Below are 17,494 nucleotides of genomic sequence, written 5' to 3'. Positions count from 1 at the left end.
TTTAGTAGTATGTACTCTCTCCAGAAAAGGGCTGACCATGTCATTGCTACCATCCCGTGCTCTGCCGTTGAGTACATGCACTATTCACGTGCCATCGAGGTGAAAAAATATTGCATAGGTGCCATCAAAGTGCATGACTCACTTACGCACTTCTTATCTGATTATCTCCATTTTCTTGTGTGTCACGTGCACCTTGATGCTAGATGTCGCGCGTGTTGGGAAAAGGATGAACAAAGCTCATGTAAAAGAAAAGAGTTGAAGAGCATAGATTCCCGATGCCGAGAAGGAGCAAGGAACCTCGCGGTTGAGCGTCTGCAAGGAAACTTGCTTGTTTTCCCTTGTTTTTTGCCGCCTGCCCACCTATAAACAAAAAAAGAACATGAACTTTTCGCTAACCACTAGAAATGGTACATCAGGATGCTAAGTTGAAGATGTTTTATACTCCCTCCGTTCCCAAATATAAGTCTTTTTAGAGATTTCAATAAGGGACTACATACAAAACAAAATGAGTGAATCTACACTCTAAAATATGTCTACATACATCTATATGTTGAAGGTCTATTTGAAATGCCTAGAAAGACTTATATTTAGGAACGGAGGGAGTAGTTTATATTGGATTATTGATAACCACGCAACAAGCCACGCATGTATAGGACGCATGCAGCCACGCATGTACACAAGCCAACGCACTAACTCCATCCGATCCAACTCATGCACATACGCGCACATCATGGAGCACACAACGCATGTACACAACACATGCATGCACACACGCCCGGCTGCAGAATGCACGTGAATAACACATGCATGCGCACAAACTTGGCTGCATGGAGGCGTGCGCCATCCGCGACGACATCCAGTTCGTCGTGCTACGGCAAAGCTCGCACGCAACGGCGCCTACGCATCTCTTGCAGCACCTCTTTGTCGTCGTTGCTCAACTACTAGTCGGACACGAAGACGATCGCAGCCTCAGCCTTAGAGCTAGCACCGATGGAAAAACATGCACGCTGCACGCACACGAGCACGTACAGAGTTCCCACGATGTGGTGGTGGTGCGTCCCCAGTCGCCTCTACTCCTTCTGCGCACGTTGTCTATCAAGGCGGCTGCATGCTAATGATGATGTGGGTGAGATCTTCTAGGACTCAGATGATGATGAGGAAAATTATGAGACACAAGGTGACATACACGGTCAAGGTCCACGGTCAAGGGGGTGCTAGTAAGTGCTTAGATGTGCTTAGAGAAAGTACAATAGATTTGAGTCAGCGGGCTATAAGGAATAAACTAGTATATTTCTGCTTAGTTGGAGGAAAGAGAAGAGGAGAGAGAAGATAAGAGGGCTCTTCGTGAAGAGCCAGCTCTAGCACGTGCTCCTAGGCACTTTGTGAGAATGAAAGGTGGGCCACATAATAAAAAAAGTAGTACAATCTTTTGATCTACTATTGTACATGTTGAGTATAAGATGGGCTGTACATGACATGGCACTGGCTTATAGCCAGCAGCTGGCTATACTATTAACCATGCTCTTAGATGAGCTGCTAAGTGCATTAAATGATTAGTAACTCAAGTCTTCAATGCATAGGTGCTTAATTTATTGGTGCCACATCATATTTTATGCCTACATGGCATGCTTAGCAGCTATACATGGTGGAGCACTGGGAGAGGCCAAGGCTGGTCATAGTGGGGAGTAACTTATACTCTAACATATTACTATAAACCGGAAAGGAGGGAGTAGTCAAATAGACTAGTGTCATATGCAGAGTATGGGAGCACATGATATTTCCCCATTCGAACCGATCCCAAGTTGGCTTCTCACCTTCTTGGCCCAACAAAAACCCCTCCCCCCTCCTGCGCGCGCTTCCCGCCTGGCGCCAACTGAGCCTGCCGCTCCACATTGATGGCAAGTCAGGGCGACGCGACCTCTCACTGCTTACGCCGTTGAAGCGGCACGCCGACCGAGGGCACCGCCCGCTGCACGCCCGGCATTTCAGACTACACAGTGGAGAGTAACTTTAGAGCAAGTACTACAATTAGAGGACATAAGCAGGCTATAAGGATTTAAATATAGTATTTGTGCTTAGTTGAAGGAGAGAGAAGAGGAGAGAGAAGAGGAGAGAGAAGAGAAGCGGATTGTAAACGTGTAGCCGGTGTAATCTAACATACTTTGTGAGACAAAAGGTGGGGCCATTATTAATGATATAGTATTTATACTAAAGGGACTAACGGACGCCTTAATTACTCTGTTTTTTTCTCGAGACAAACCATGGTGGGGCTATTATTGACTTTTTCACTACTAGGAAAAAGCCTACTAATGGAGCACTGGTTTTGCCTACTAATGGCGCATTACCAGTGCGCCATTAGTAGCACGCCACTAGTATTTTTTACTAATGGCGCACCACTGGTGCACCATTAGTATCTAGTATACTAATGGCGCACCAGGCAGTGCGCCATTAGTTTTGCCAACAGTGCGCCACTAGTGTCTTCTATACTAATGGCACATCACATGGTAGTGCGCCATTAGTAACAATTTTTTAAATTTTTTTTCTTAATCTCAGGTCACTATTTCACCTATGAGATATCCAACACATATATATACAACAAGCATCCATATAACAATCATAGCCAACACGCAAGTTCCATCATATATACATACATAGCCAACACACAAGTTCCATCATATATACATACATAGCCAACACACAAGTTCCATCATATATACATACATAGCCAACACATAGTTCCATCTTTACATATTACAGAAGTTTCACATTGTTCATCCAACACCATTATCCATCAATTCACAAAAGTTTCACATTGATACAAAATAAAAACACAAATGGAAAAGAAGCACTCCATCCACGCAAGCTTCCGTCAATTAAATCAAATCTACAAAATGATAAACAAGAAGTTAGAAGAAGAAAAAGAAGAAGACTAGAACAATACTAGAAGAAGAAGAACACTAGAAGAAGAATAAGAAGAATTTTGGAAAAGAAGAAGAATAAGAAGAAGACTATAAGCTTATTATGTAAACTTGATCATTTTGTGCTAACATAAGTTATTTTGGAGCTAACCTATAGGAAACTAAGCATATAAGCTCTAAGTTAGCATATTAGAGCCAACTTAGGTAAAAATGAAGCTAACCTATAGGAAACTAAGCATATTAGAGATAACATAGGTAAATAAGTATATATATATATATATATATCATTTTGGATAACTAACCTATAGGAGATCTGACATACCTGACAAAGTTCAGTTCTCATGCATTGTTCTTCTCCTTCTCCTTCTCCTTCCTCTCCCTGATGCGCCAAGAGCGGCGAGGTGGTGGAGGCAGTGGAGGCAGTGGGATGTAGTCTTCTACCACAATTGGCATGGTTAGGTTGCCCAGCTGTGGGATCGCTGGCGCCACCACTGGTGCGTGGTCATTGTCAGGCACCACCACCATCGCGAGGCCACCTTCAGGCACGGCCATCGCTAGGCCATCCTCATCCACCTCCATCTCTTGCCCATGGTCAGCCACCACCATCTCTTGCCCTTGGTCAGCCACCACCAGCGCTAGGTCATCCTCTGCCTGATGCCCATCGTCATCCTGCAGCTGCTCATCCTCACTCTACTCCTCTTCTCCCGCACTCCAGTCCGGATCATCCTTCTTGTTGTCTATGCTGCTGCCAGAATTGCTGCTGCTTTCGCTACAGCCAGAATCGCTGCTGCTTTCGCAACAGCCATAGTCGCTGCTGCTTTGGCTGTAGCCAGTGTCACTGCTGCTGCTCCCATTACCTATCCAAAATGCAACAATGACCGTTAACAATCGATGTGAGACAAAGCCAAATGTAGAGGAATAAGAAGAGGCAGAACGTACCGGCATCATCATCGGCAGCATAGCGCATGCGACACATAGTCGTGTTGAACACCTTCACGATGAGCATGGTGGCGTCGTCGTCGTACCTGAAGAGAAGGAAGTACCCCAGCCGCAGGTCGTAGGCACGGTAGAACTTCTCCCACCCATGAGACAAGTACATGTGGCCCTTCTTGATCACCAACTCCCCATCCCACTGCCTGCGAAACCCGCTGCCGGCCTGTCGCGGCTTCACATTATTTGGCAGATCATCACCCATCAGCATGTTCATAAAACTGTCAGGGAGCCTCTGCAGTTTGGGACAATGAGTGATGTAGCAAACAACAGATATCATAATGAGATGGGTGAAGGGGAGATCTCTCGTTTTATATACTTGTGTCATGGATGATACTGAAGTCTCAAGTATGATAGTGAAGAACTCGGAAGCATCCAACTCGTACTGCGGTGTCGCAGATCGGCGGTGGCTGCTTCCCGCCATCTCTGATAAGCAGCAGAAGAGACCAATTAGTACCCTTACAACAGATCATAAAACATGCATGATAACAGGCATTAGTCGCAAGTACCCCATATGTCCTATTTTTAGCAAAGTCATGCTAAAATTCACGGAAAAATTCAGCATTACCTTTGCTGAAAATAGGACATATGGAGTACCCGAAGTTGCCGGAACGGAAGTTAATCGACATTCCGGCAAACTCAAGGGCCTCTCGGGGTACCTACAACATCATCACAAGTACAGCAGCAGCAGCAATGAATACAGGCATAACAGCAGCAAAACTGACTTGCTGTTAATGAACAGTGGCTAAAGATATATAAAACTACATTGCAAATGTGCCATCCCGATAAAACAACTCATGGAAGTAAACTACTAGCAGGCTCAAAAGTCAAGTAAACTGAAGATTATGATAACTTGCAAATACAGGACCATGTCATTATCATGGCAGTCCACTATATATTTTTATGACAAAATACATCATTATCAAGGCACATTATGGCCATTTTCTTACATGATGCTAACTATACCTAACTGAATTTTTTGACTGTAGCTCAAGTTTTTGACAGTAGCTCCTCACTTTTCTGTTGCCTGCAACACTTTTTATGGTAGCAGCTCAAGTTTGTGCCATTGGAGCAAATAAGCATAAACCAACATATGTAAGGTTTCAACAAGACTCATCATCATTATATATAAGGAGGATCTTTGTAAACAAACGAACACTAAGAGCAGAATGTTCTTGCAACAAACATTATTGTGTGACATCGAAAGGCATCACTCTGCTTAAAGGGAAGGATGACTTAAGTGGCAGATGTATATGATTGCACCACTTGATTTGCACTTCTCTATATTATATGATGTACTGAAGAACTTGAGCAAAAAAAGATAAATAGGAACATATTTCTCACCTTGGAGGTGTTGCTGCTGCTGCACTGTCTGAACTTCACTTCCTTTACCTCCTCGGAAACGTGAAATATGCAGATGTTAGAAAGGTTAATGAACCAACAGATGCCCTAATGGAAGTAATAACAACATGACAGCAAACAACCAACAAACATGATGGGCTTAAGATTAATGAACCAACATCGACAAACCAGATGGATAGAGATGTAGTGAGAGGAAAATTATTTTCTGAATTTTTATTTGTCTTTGAATCTGTTCCCAAAGTCAGCCAGAACAAACACAACATTATTATATATGATGCGCTTGCTCCTTGTTGCCTTGTACACTTAGGAGCTCACTAAAAAGCAATGACATATTCATGATCTAGTTTAGCAGCAGGTTGCAATATTCCCCCTAATTGCAAGATGCATCATTTCTAATTAATTAGGAGAACCTACCTAGCGAGTCTCTGATTCGTTTATACCATCAATAAAAAAATTCTACAAGAAAAAAAAGGTAGGCCAAATATTCATGTCACTTCCATTAGGGCATCATCTTCCTACAACTACTCATCTTCAGTAGCACATGATACTACTACTGTATCTAATACAACAACATGACACTTCTTACTGTATCTAATGTTCCTACAACTATTGTATCTACAATAGTAGCACATGATACTGCTACTGTATCTACAACTACAACTACTACAACAACATAAAACTACTATGCATCATCTTCCTACTATAATTGCTACTCATCTTTAGAACCAAACACCAGCAAAAACAGAACCAAACTACTATCCATCCATCTAGCAAGCAACTAGCACAACTCATCCATCCATCCATCAAGCATCATATACCTAACTAACATCAACATACATACATCTATCTAACATCCATTGATCTGTATAACAAGAGAGGAACAGGGAACAGTGACATGGACAAGAAGAATAGAAGCAAGGAAGAGAGGCTCACCCCAGGCCGCGGTCGAAGGAGAGCAGCCGCTGGCCACGTGCATGAAGAGACGGCGGGAGGTGGTGGAGAGGGTCACGGCACCATCCTTGGCTCGCGGGCTGTTGCAGAGGTGACCGGTGGTGGAGGACGGCAGGGGCAGGCGGGGTGGGCGTGTCGGGGCCGCGCTCGCCGGCTGCTGCAGGGGCCTGTACCGGAGGCGGGGCAGCGGAGGGTTCAGCCGGCTGGGCGCGCCGCGGTGGCGGTCGGGAGCGGTGGCAGCGGCTAGGAACCCTAGCAGTCGCGCTCGGGAGGGAGGTTGATGCAGGCGGGGCCATGGGGGGAGGGGGACGGCGAGGGCGTGGGCGCTGGCGGAGGGGGGACAGTGAGGGAGGTGGTCGGCGTCAGAGGGTGGTCGGGTGCACGGCCGGGGACGGCGAGCACGGGGGAAGTGGTGGTCGGCGGGTGAGATGAGGCAGGGGAGGGATTAGAGTGTGGATTGGGGATTGGGGATTTTAGTGTGGCGGAGGCTTAGCAATGGCGCACCACCTAGGGGTGCTCCATAAGTACATCCACAGCAATGGCGCACCACCGAGGGGTGCGCCATAAGTAATTTAATCTAGCCCGACTTGTCAGGTTATATACCACCTAACCCTATCTACAACAGAACCCGCCCACTAGCCCAACTGGTCAGTACGTAGCACACACACCAGGAGGTCCTGGGTTCGATTCCCAGGCTCCCCAATATTTTTTTATGCATTTTAAATCCTGTTTGATATTTATTTGTGTTTAAATATGTTCAAACTTGTTTAAATCATAACAGTAATATTTTTTTATAAAAACAGTAATATTTTTTAAAAAAATATGTTCAAATTTGTTACTTGAAAATATCATCGGCGGTGGCGGTGGAGCGAGGGAGGGTGCGGGGGGTGCCCGTTGGCAGCGGTGGAGCGGGGGAGGGTGCGGGGGGCCGGGTGCTCGTCGGTGGCGGTGGAGCGGGGGAGGGTTGCGGTGGGTCGTTGGCGGCGGTGGAGCTAGCGGGGGAGGGTGCGGGTGGGATCGAGATCGAGATCAAAAAGTGTCCATGAAATTTAAAAATATTCATGATATCAAAAAGTGCCCATTAGTAGTTTAAACTAGTAATGGCGCACTTTGACACGGTGCGCCATTAGCAGTTTTGCAAAAAAGTAAAAAAAATATACTAATGGCGCACTGTTTATAAGGTGCGCCATTACTTGTTAGAACTAGTAATGGCGCACTTTGACATCATGCGCCATTAGTATGTATGGAAAAATGGAAAAAAAAATTCAATACTAGTGGCGCACCGTGTGTATGGTGCGCCATTAGTGTCTTCCACACTAATGGCGCACCTCCAACCGGTGCACCATTAGTATATAGTAGTGGCGCACTGCTTACCTGGTGCGCCATTAGTATCAATCCTATCTATAGCCCTTTTCCTAGTAGTGTTTTGAGCTATTATTGACTTGGACGTAGGGTTTGGGGGCCAAAGGCCTACTATTATACCCTAGCCGTCGCTGTATCATATGGTTTCGCATCGTTCCACATCTTAGCGCCACCATGCAATTCTTCTCCAGCCCTCCATCTGACGTGCACCACGAGAAGGGACAGCAGTCCTCCGAACCCCACCTTTCGTGATCCTGTATGGGAGAGGGGCGATCAGGTTTTTGGGGAGCATGCTAGTGACTGCTGCCAGCGACAACTTCCTCAATGATAGCCTTCTTCCCCCACCTTGGTAACCTCTTCATCAACGACATGAGTGACAACATCAACCACATCGGTTCTGCTCCCGCTGTACAGTATGTGATTCTGTCCTCCTGGTTTAGTACGCATCATTACTTTGATGTTTGCAATTGTCGTCATGATCTATTTACTGCTGATTCGGATTAAATCTCATACTAAATTGCTCATATATTCAACAACCCAATCCAAAAACCTGATTACAGGCAATTTACTCCGAGTGGTGTTGCTGCACTTTTGAAGCCGCCTACTTTTAAGGGGGTGCAATATAAAAGGTGGCGCACAAGAGAAGTATATTGGTTTCAGAGCATGTACTGCTATGACGCCACTAAGGGTAAGCCTAGGGGCAATCTTAATCCTACATAGTAGGAAGCTTTTCAGAACATGGATATCCTCTTCAAAGCCGCCCTGCTGAGTGTTCTTGACGTTTCCATTGTGGATTCATATATGTCGTTTGACAGCAGCAAAGACATGTGGGCTGCGCTCGAGGCCACGTTTGGTTCCTCGGGCGCTGGCAACGAGTTGTACGTCATGGAGCAATTCTGTGACTACAAGATGACTGATGAGCGCTCTATTGTTCAGCAGACTCATGAGATACAGTCACTCTCTAAGGAACTTCTGTATTTTAAGTGTGTGTTGCCGGACAAATTTGTTGCTGGGACCATCATTGCCAAGCTTCCACCTTCGTGGAACGATTTTTCTACTTCTCTTAAAAACAAGAGACATGAGTTTTCTGTTTTGGATCTCATTAGCACTCTTGATTTTGGGGAGAAGGCGAGAGCAAAAGACACACGTGCTCGGGTCGCTGAGGGAGCTTCTAGTGCTCACATGGTACACGAGAAGAACTACCAGCCCAACCAGCCCCAAAACAACATGAACAAATCTCAGGGGAAAGGCAAGTTTGATGCAAAGAACAAGCCATCACATTCTACCAACTTCAAGAAGAATTCTCATAACGGGAAGGGATACAAACCTCAATTTTGGTAGCACCGCACAAAATTTATATGGCTGCATCTACCTGCTGTCAGCTAACCTCATGGTGCTCCAGGTATTCCTACGTTCGTAACTAGGTAGAATGACCACCGCAAGATGAAATTAGCTTATTCGTACGTTGACTTGCTGAATGCAGTGCGGAACAATCCTGACGTGTGTGGACGAGCAAACAAGCAGTGCAGCCGAAGGTGGAAATCAACCAAGGACTTATGAGATTATATATAATCTTCCTCAAGCAGGTCAGTATCCCCTTCGTCCAGATGATTGTGTTTTGTCATGCCGAGCTATTAATATGTGCTACTGTTTTGCAACACCGTTTAAGTATAGCTACTGTTTTCCTATCTTTTCAGATTCAGGACAATGAATATGATTTCAGGGGAACTGCACAATATGGACTCATGTTGAGTCATCTCTATTGCCTCATGTGTTTGCTGCAAATGTGTTAGCATCAATTGCAAGATGAGGCAGCTAGCTAGCTGTGGAGTTGCCAACATGCTCAAAGTTCTCGCAACATTGAGAAGAAACAAGCATGCCCAGGAAATTAATGCGTAAGCAGGGAGGCCATTTGCTCAGAGAAGCATCGACCGATTTTCTTTATTTCCACACCTTCTCACAGTTTTGTATTGGTTATAGTATGGTGAATCATTGAGATGCATAGACATGCTAAACTTTTGTTCTTCTGAATGTTAGTATGGATACCGTATCTTCTGAAGCTTAGTTTAATGTGAGTGTCTGCATCCAGTACCGCATCCTCTAATTTGGTGGATGCACACAGAGAAAATAAATCTCCTTAATTTACTCCATAACCACCCTATTCAATAGGCCTGAACAAACCAGGCGCATGCAGTGGCCGGCGGGCACATGCATCCTGCATGCATGTCCAGTCAGCCAAGTCCATGCACCAGCTCCAATGCAGCAACGCAAAAGAAGAGAGCGGTTCTTGGAAAAAAGCGAGCAGTTAGTGCTTCCTCACTCGTCCAGAAAATCCTGCTCACCTTCTTCCACCCTCGTACAAAAACGCCTGCTCCTCTTGTTCCACTCCATTAGAAATCCCCAGCCCTCCTTCTTCCCCACTCACACTGCCACTAGGCCCATCTCTGGCTACTCTTCTCAAACCCGTGAGCTCGGCACGACGCCCACAAGGAAAATGGAGTTGGCTGGCCCTAGCGCCAAGAAGATGAGGCTCGAGCCAGCGGCGACGCCGGTTGTAGATCCCGCACCCGGTAGCACGGGGAGAAGCGGCAAGCCCCCCCCCCCCCACCCGGATCTGAGGAACCGGTAGAATCTCCGGTGGACCGCATCAGTGATCTCCCGGACATCATCCTTGAGGAGATCATCTCGCTTCTCCCCACCAACGATTGCTGCCGCACACAAGTCCTCTCAACTCGGTGGCGCCCTCTATGGCGCAACGCGCCCCTCAATCTCGACTGTCGTCAGATATCTGTCCTTCCTGAATTTAATCTCCTTAGAGCCATCGTCTCTTCTCACCAGCAGGGCCCCGTTCAATGCCTCTGCATCCCGACACGCTACCTGCTGTCCATACCCGGCAAGGTGGACGCTTGGTTGACATCCCCTGAATTCCGAAAACTCCAGCAGTTTGAGTTGTACCATTACTACAAAAGTTTCATTCCACGAACACACCAAGAATTCGTGCCCACACCACCGTTGTCCATCTCGCGGTTTTCGTCCACTCTCCACACCGCCACCTTCGCCCGGTGCCATCTACCAGACGATCTGGTACAAATGATTCAACTCCCACTGCTAAAAAAACTTTCGCTTGTGGTGGTTTATATGTCAGAGGCCTCACTGCGCAGCATCATCCACTCCAGTTGCCCTACCCTGGAGCGCTTGCTGATTGTTTTGGGAATATAAATCGGTATCAGTTGTCCCCAAGATAAAGTGGCCTCACCTTAAAAGCATTGGAATTTGTTTTAAAGGACAACAACTCATCATCGAAGATGCCCCTTCACTTGAAAGGTTGCTCCTTCATAATTGTTATACACCTTCACAAATAACTGTCCTCTCTACGCCCAAACTGGAGACCTTGGGTGTAATTCGTGACCCGTTTAATAATCACAAGGAGTTGGTGTTTGGCTCCTCACTTTTTCAGGTACCGTATATTATCATCTACACATTTGTATTCATATGCTGCATTTTTCATTTGTGCGCATAAGTTTTATATCATATTGGAGTACACTTTGGGTACTAATATTATCTTATATGCTCAATGAAGATTTTGTCCATTGATAGCCTATCAATGCTGCTGGATTCTGTCAAGATCATATATATCAGAATGTATAGTTTTGATCTGGACATAATAATTGGCTTGCTGCGATGCTTTTGATCTCTCGAGAATTTATACATAGAGGTGATGATTTCATGCACATTGAAAGCCCGTATATATTGTACTAGAATTAACTGTTCAGCTGTCATTCTTTCGACATACTCTTTTTTCAGACCTTAACTGTTTCCAATCTTCATATCTACTTAGGCAGAACCACATGGAGAAAAACATATAACCAATCAGCGGCGTAATAAGCACAAGGATTTTCTCAGTTCTCATGACATTCATTTGAGGACAATAACGATGGGACGATATGCATCCAACCAGGCAAACAGAAGCTTTGTCACATTCTTCCTGTTGAATGCAAGGTTACTATTGTCCATGAGGCTTAATTTTTACTGCAAGAGATTTCTCACGGATGTACATGTTGAACAACAAAAAAAGAAGTTTCAGGTGGACAAATGGGCTTCTAAACGTGCTCGGCTTCTATTTACAACAAGTTGTAGTCATCATGGAATAATTTTTTTTGCACAGGATGTTGATTTTATGGATCAGACCGATCCATTTGTTTGTGACTGCAAAAAAGAGTGGTTGGGTTAGATGTTACAGTCATGTTCAATCTGGGTTTTGTCTAAAAAACTTATGAACAATTAATCCTTGGGCTTTTTATAGCATTTGTATGCTTGAGTTGCATGTTGTTGCCCTCGTACTCCCCTCCACCAGCCACTACGCTGCCGCATCTTCCATGGCTGTTGTTCGTTCCCGTACGAGGCCTTGCCGTTGTTCTCCGCCTTGGTTCGCTCGCTGTGCCCGCCGCCGTCTGGCGTTGTCAACATGGTCAACAACCAAGAGGAATCAGGAGATGACTGTACGTGGAGAGGCTGACAGTAGGGACCCACCAGGGTCATTGCATTTCGCAAGCAGGTGCCTCATTATTACAAGCCAAAAAAATACTTCCTCCTAATTGTTTGACAACTAGGTCCCACGCCATTGTCAATGTAGTCAATAAACGAGAAAATTACACAACGAGCGGATAACACGAGGGACTCAGCAGCTTGCCCAGTTGTTTTTTAGTTTCAGAGACGGAGCTCAACTGCACACTGTGCGGGGCCTGTGGCCCGTCTAGCCCATGGTTATGCTTTTATTAAGCACACGACGAGCCCAGTTGATATATTTTTTCTTTCTGAAATTGGCTAGCCCAGTTCTTTTTTTTGGAGAATACCAAAACCGAGGCCTACTTGCTTTTCTCAGCCCTGCTGGGCTGCAAATCTTTCAAGACGAGGAGGGATGTAAGTTGTAAGAAATGGGATTCCCAGAAAATGGGCTATAAGTTGTAAGAAATGGGCTGTAAATTTTTAAACCAAAGCCAACCGGCAATTGCATGAAAATATCATCTTTTCTCCCACAAGATAAACTACTCATACAAATGTATCTTCATGTTCCGTGCAATGAAGGGGCATCTTGCTAGTTAAGATTCTAAATTTCATTCTTTTTTTTGCGGAGAATTATTTTTGAATTTTATTTTGATATAATTTTTTGAAAATTATTTTTAACGTGACTCGAGATTTCGTAATTAAAAGAGTTTGGACCCCACCGAAATATGAAAAATTTCGTTGAATGTTTTAGCAGTGCCCAGAACATATGGTGTGTAATGCTAATAAAAAGAATATGGGCTTCAAATATCCTTAAGAATTAGAAAATGGGCTGTAAATTATTGAAAATAATGGCTAATGGGCTGTATGCTATTTTCGACAGATTTGGAGGCTGAATTCTGGGCCTACTAGGTTGACGATGACGATGTCCTAATTTTTTTTGACGCGTACGCAAGGCTTTGTCAACTTAGCCAACACACAACAGTGACTGTTGGATGTCCATCCAACGGCCGTCGTGCTTCTTCAATCTCTGATCCTCCTGCTCCAGCCGCCCAAACCAGCGCCGGCGGGATTGCCTGCTCCCTCTCCTCCCGTAGCTGGCTGTGCTGCTGTCAGGCCATCCCTCTAACCACCCACACATCCTGTTATTTTTCGGTGACATCAGCCTCACCCCGCAGCCGACCAGTCAATGCTCGTACTCCCCTCAGTGTGGGCATCCGCTGCGGTGGCTTCGCTGGCTCCGGGTGGTTCTCTTCCTAGGCCTCGCCCTCATCCACCGCGTTTGTGCCCTCAGCGTGGCGAGGTCAACATGGTCAACAAACAACAGCCATCGGAAGAGGCTGACAGTAGGGGCCCACACAAGGAAATGCCTCCTTATTACGCGCAAAATAATGATTCCCCCACCTGATAGCTGGGACCCATCGGAAGGGCCTCTGTATTTCGCGCAAAAAACGTTCCCCCCGCTATCAGCTTGGACCCACCGGAAATGCCTCCTTATTACGCACACAAAAATGAATACCCCCGTGCTAGCTAGGACTCACCTTGGTTGGAGGCTGACTTGTGGGCCTACTAAGTTGACGGGGGCGGAGGGCTTTGTCAACTTAGTCAATATGAATGATTCTAGCTCCAGTGACCATACGATGTCCATCCAAACAGTCGTAGTGCTTCTTCAACTTCTGGTCTTCGTGCTCCAGCCGCCCAAAGCAGCGTCGGTCGTGCCGCATGCTCCTGCCTCCCATGGCCGGCTGTGATGCCGCGAAGGCCTCACCGCCCCTACTACTCCCACCGCTGGCCAGGCCAGCATTCTACTCACCCACACCCCCTGTTATTCTGCGGCGATGGCAGCCTCACACCGCAATCGAACCAGTGAACCCTCATACTCCTCTTCACGTGGGCATCCACTGCTGTGTCTTCCCCGGCTCCGCGTCGTTCCCTTCCTAGGCCTCGCCATCTTCCACCGCCGTGGTGCTCTCGATGCGGTGTGGTCAATGTGGTCAACAACCGACTTCCATCAGAAGACTATTATATGTGGAGAGGCTGATATTTGGGTCCACGGCAGCCGCAAGGAAGTGCCTCCTTATTACGCGCAAAATAATTATTCCTCCACCTGACAGCGGGGACCCACCAGACGGGCCACCGTATTTCGTGAAAAAATGATTCGCCCCTTGACTGTTGGGACCCACCAGCTACATCTTCGCACGCAAGGAAGTGCGTCCGAAAAAAACGATTTGCCCCTCTGACTGCTGGGACCCACCAGCTACATCTTCGCACGCAAGGAAGTGCCTGACAGTCAGGACCCACCTGGTCGAAGCATACGTAGCATTGTCATTCTGGTCGCGAACATGTAAGTACATACTGGTGGACGTAGAGGCACGCACGTGTCGTCATAGAGGCGTCCACGTGTCATAGTAGAGGCGCACACGTGGCATGTACACGTACGTACAGTGGCCAATGTGCAAGAAAGAAAATACGGCCACATATGTGTACATACGGGCGGGGTGTCGAACGCCTACTCGCGCATACGTACGACCAGGGCTCGTGTACATGTCTGGGTCGGAACGGAGAAACATCCTCATCGTCGTGTTCATGGGGAGCCAACTGGCTGGGTCGGAACGGAATGCATTGTCGTGTTCACCGAGAGGGCTTGGACGGAATAGGCGATAGAAACAAGGCCTGGCGTACCGCAGAACGGAGGAAACGGCCTTGTGTTCGACTGGCCACGTTCGAAACGGGATCCTGTTGATCGGGAGGGGTCTGGCGTACCGCAAAATGGAGGAAACGGACTTGTGTTGGAGTGATACGGTCGAAACGGGGGTGCTATTCATCGGGAGGGGTGTGGCATACCGCAAAACGGGACTCCACGGGATACTGCTCATCTCCACCGTCGACGTCCTCCCGCTTCCACGGGCTACTGTTCATCCACTGTCGACCTCCTCTAGCCTCCACCTACACTGTTCATCCATGGGCTCCTGTTCATCCAGCCTCCATCGTGCGCTACCCCACCGGCTACTGTTCAACCACCCCTCTCCACGGGCTCCTATTCAACCACCCCTCCACGGGCTACTGTTCATCCACCCCTCCATCGTCTACTGTTCATCCATCCCTCCACAGGGTCGTCCTGTTCATCCAACCCTCCACGGGGTCCTGTTCATCCATCCCCAACCGGCTCGATCGATCGGGGTCCTGTTCATCCAGAGGCAACGCCATGGGTCCTGTTCATCCACTCCCCCTGATCACTGTTCATACAAACCCCCTCGCAACACTCTCTGTTCATCCAGAGAGGCAGCATCGATCGGCTTCAATTTGCAGCAGTAGCGAAGGAATTGCTCGATCGGGTTCAGTTAACAGTCGTCGATCGATCACTCGGGTTTAGTAACGCGTAGCCTGCAGTGCAATCGCTCGGGTTCAGTTAGAGCCCAACGCCTCGCTCGGGTTCAGTTAGAGCCAGCGCCTCGCACACACGCGCGTACGTGTACGAGAGAAATGTGCATCGCTTGGCCCCCGAACACACCCACCGTAACCGGGAACTCCCCGAAATTTTCCTCGCCCTCGCTTCTACCACAGTTTTTTCCATCATGGACGGCCCAAAGAATGTCATGCAGCTGCGTCTGCGGCTCGCCCAGGACGAAAAGCCCATTTTCTGTCATGATTTTTTGTCATAGAAGTAGGAGCCCACCACATCTATGATGATACCGGGTTTTGTCACAATTATCGTCATAGAAGTGTCATATATATGACAGAAAAAAAATTGTTCGGCCCAAAATGTCACGGATGTGTCTTTTTTTGTAGTGCATGATGTAGAGAAATAAACTCAAGCAATATGATGTAAACCCCATCTTTTTATCCTCGATGGCAACAACTCAATATGTGTCTCGCTACCCCTACTTTGTCACTGGGTGAAATCACGCAAGATTGAACCCAAAGTTAAGCATCTCTCCCATTGCAAAAAAAACCAATCTACTTGGCCAAACCAAACCGATAATTCAGAGAGAAATACAAAGATACCAAATCATGCATATAAGAATTCAGAGAAGATCCAAATAATATTCATACATAAGATGATTATAAATCCACAATTCATCGGATCTCGACAAACACACCGCAAAAGAAAATTACATCGGATAGATCTCCAAGAACATCGAGGAGAACATGGTATTGAGAATCAAAGAGAAAGAACAAGCCATCTAGCTACAAGCTATGGACCCGTAGGTCTGTGGTAAGCTACTTATGCTTGATCAGAAGCGCAAAAGAGATGATCTAGATGCCCTCCGTGACTGAATCCCCCTCCGGCAGGACGCCGGAAAAGGCCCCAGGATGGGATCTCACGGGAACGGAAGGTTGCTGCTACTTCTTGAGCTTGTGTTGGTTTTTCCCTTGAAGAGGAAAGGGTGATGCAGCAAAGTAGAGTAAGTATTTCCCTTAGTTTGAGAACCAAGGTATCAATCCAGTAGGAGAAAATGCACAAATCACCGAATACCTGCAGAAACAATCAAACAAACTTGCACCCAACGCGATGGGGGGTGGTTGTCAATCCCTTCATGGTTACTTGGAAAAGTGAGATCTGATAGAGATAGATAAACGATAAAGTAAATATTTTTGGTATTTTTGGTTTATAGATCGGAAAGTAAAAGGTTGCAAGACTAGTAGATCAGAAACTTATATGATGGAAAAGAGACTTTATATGATGGAAAGGAGACCCGGGGGCCATAGGTTTCACTAGAGGCTTCTCTCAAGATAGAAAATAATATGGTGGGTGAACAAATTACTGTCGACCAATTGATAGAAAAGCGCAAAGTTATGACGATATCTAAGGCAATGATCATGAATATAGGCATCACTTCCTTGTCAAGTAGACGGACTCCTACCTGCATCTACTACTATTACTCCACACATCGACCGCTATCCAGCATGCATCTAGAGTATTAAGTTCATAAAGAACAGAGTAATGCATTAAGTAAGTTGACATGATGTAGAGGAATTAACTCAAGCAATATGATGAAAACCCCATATTTTTATCCTCGATGGCAACAATACAATACGTGCCTTGCTGCACCTACTGTACTAGGAAAGGACACCGCAAGATTGAAGCCAGAGCTAAGCACTTCTCCCATTGCAAGAAGAACCGATCTAGTTGGCCAAACCTAACCAATAATTCGAAGAGACTTGCAAAGATATAAAATCATGCATATAACAATTCAGAGGAGATTCAAGTAATATTCACAGATAAGTTGATCATAAACCCACAATTCATTGGATCTTGTCAAACACACCGCAAAAAGTTATTACATTGAATAGATCTCCAAGAGAAACGAGGAGAACATGGTATTGAGAATCAAAGAGAGAGAAGAAGCCATCTAGCTACTACCTATGGACCCATAGGTCCGAGGTAAACTACCCATGCTTCATCG

The sequence above is a fragment of the Triticum aestivum genome, chromosome 3B (assembly GCF_018294505.1).
Source record: "Triticum aestivum cultivar Chinese Spring chromosome 3B, IWGSC CS RefSeq v2.1, whole genome shotgun sequence".
Lineage (NCBI taxonomy): Eukaryota > Viridiplantae > Streptophyta > Magnoliopsida > Poales > Poaceae > Triticum > Triticum aestivum.
The sequence above is the reverse complement of the archived record's forward strand: the minus strand, read 5'-3'. Positions refer to the sequence as shown.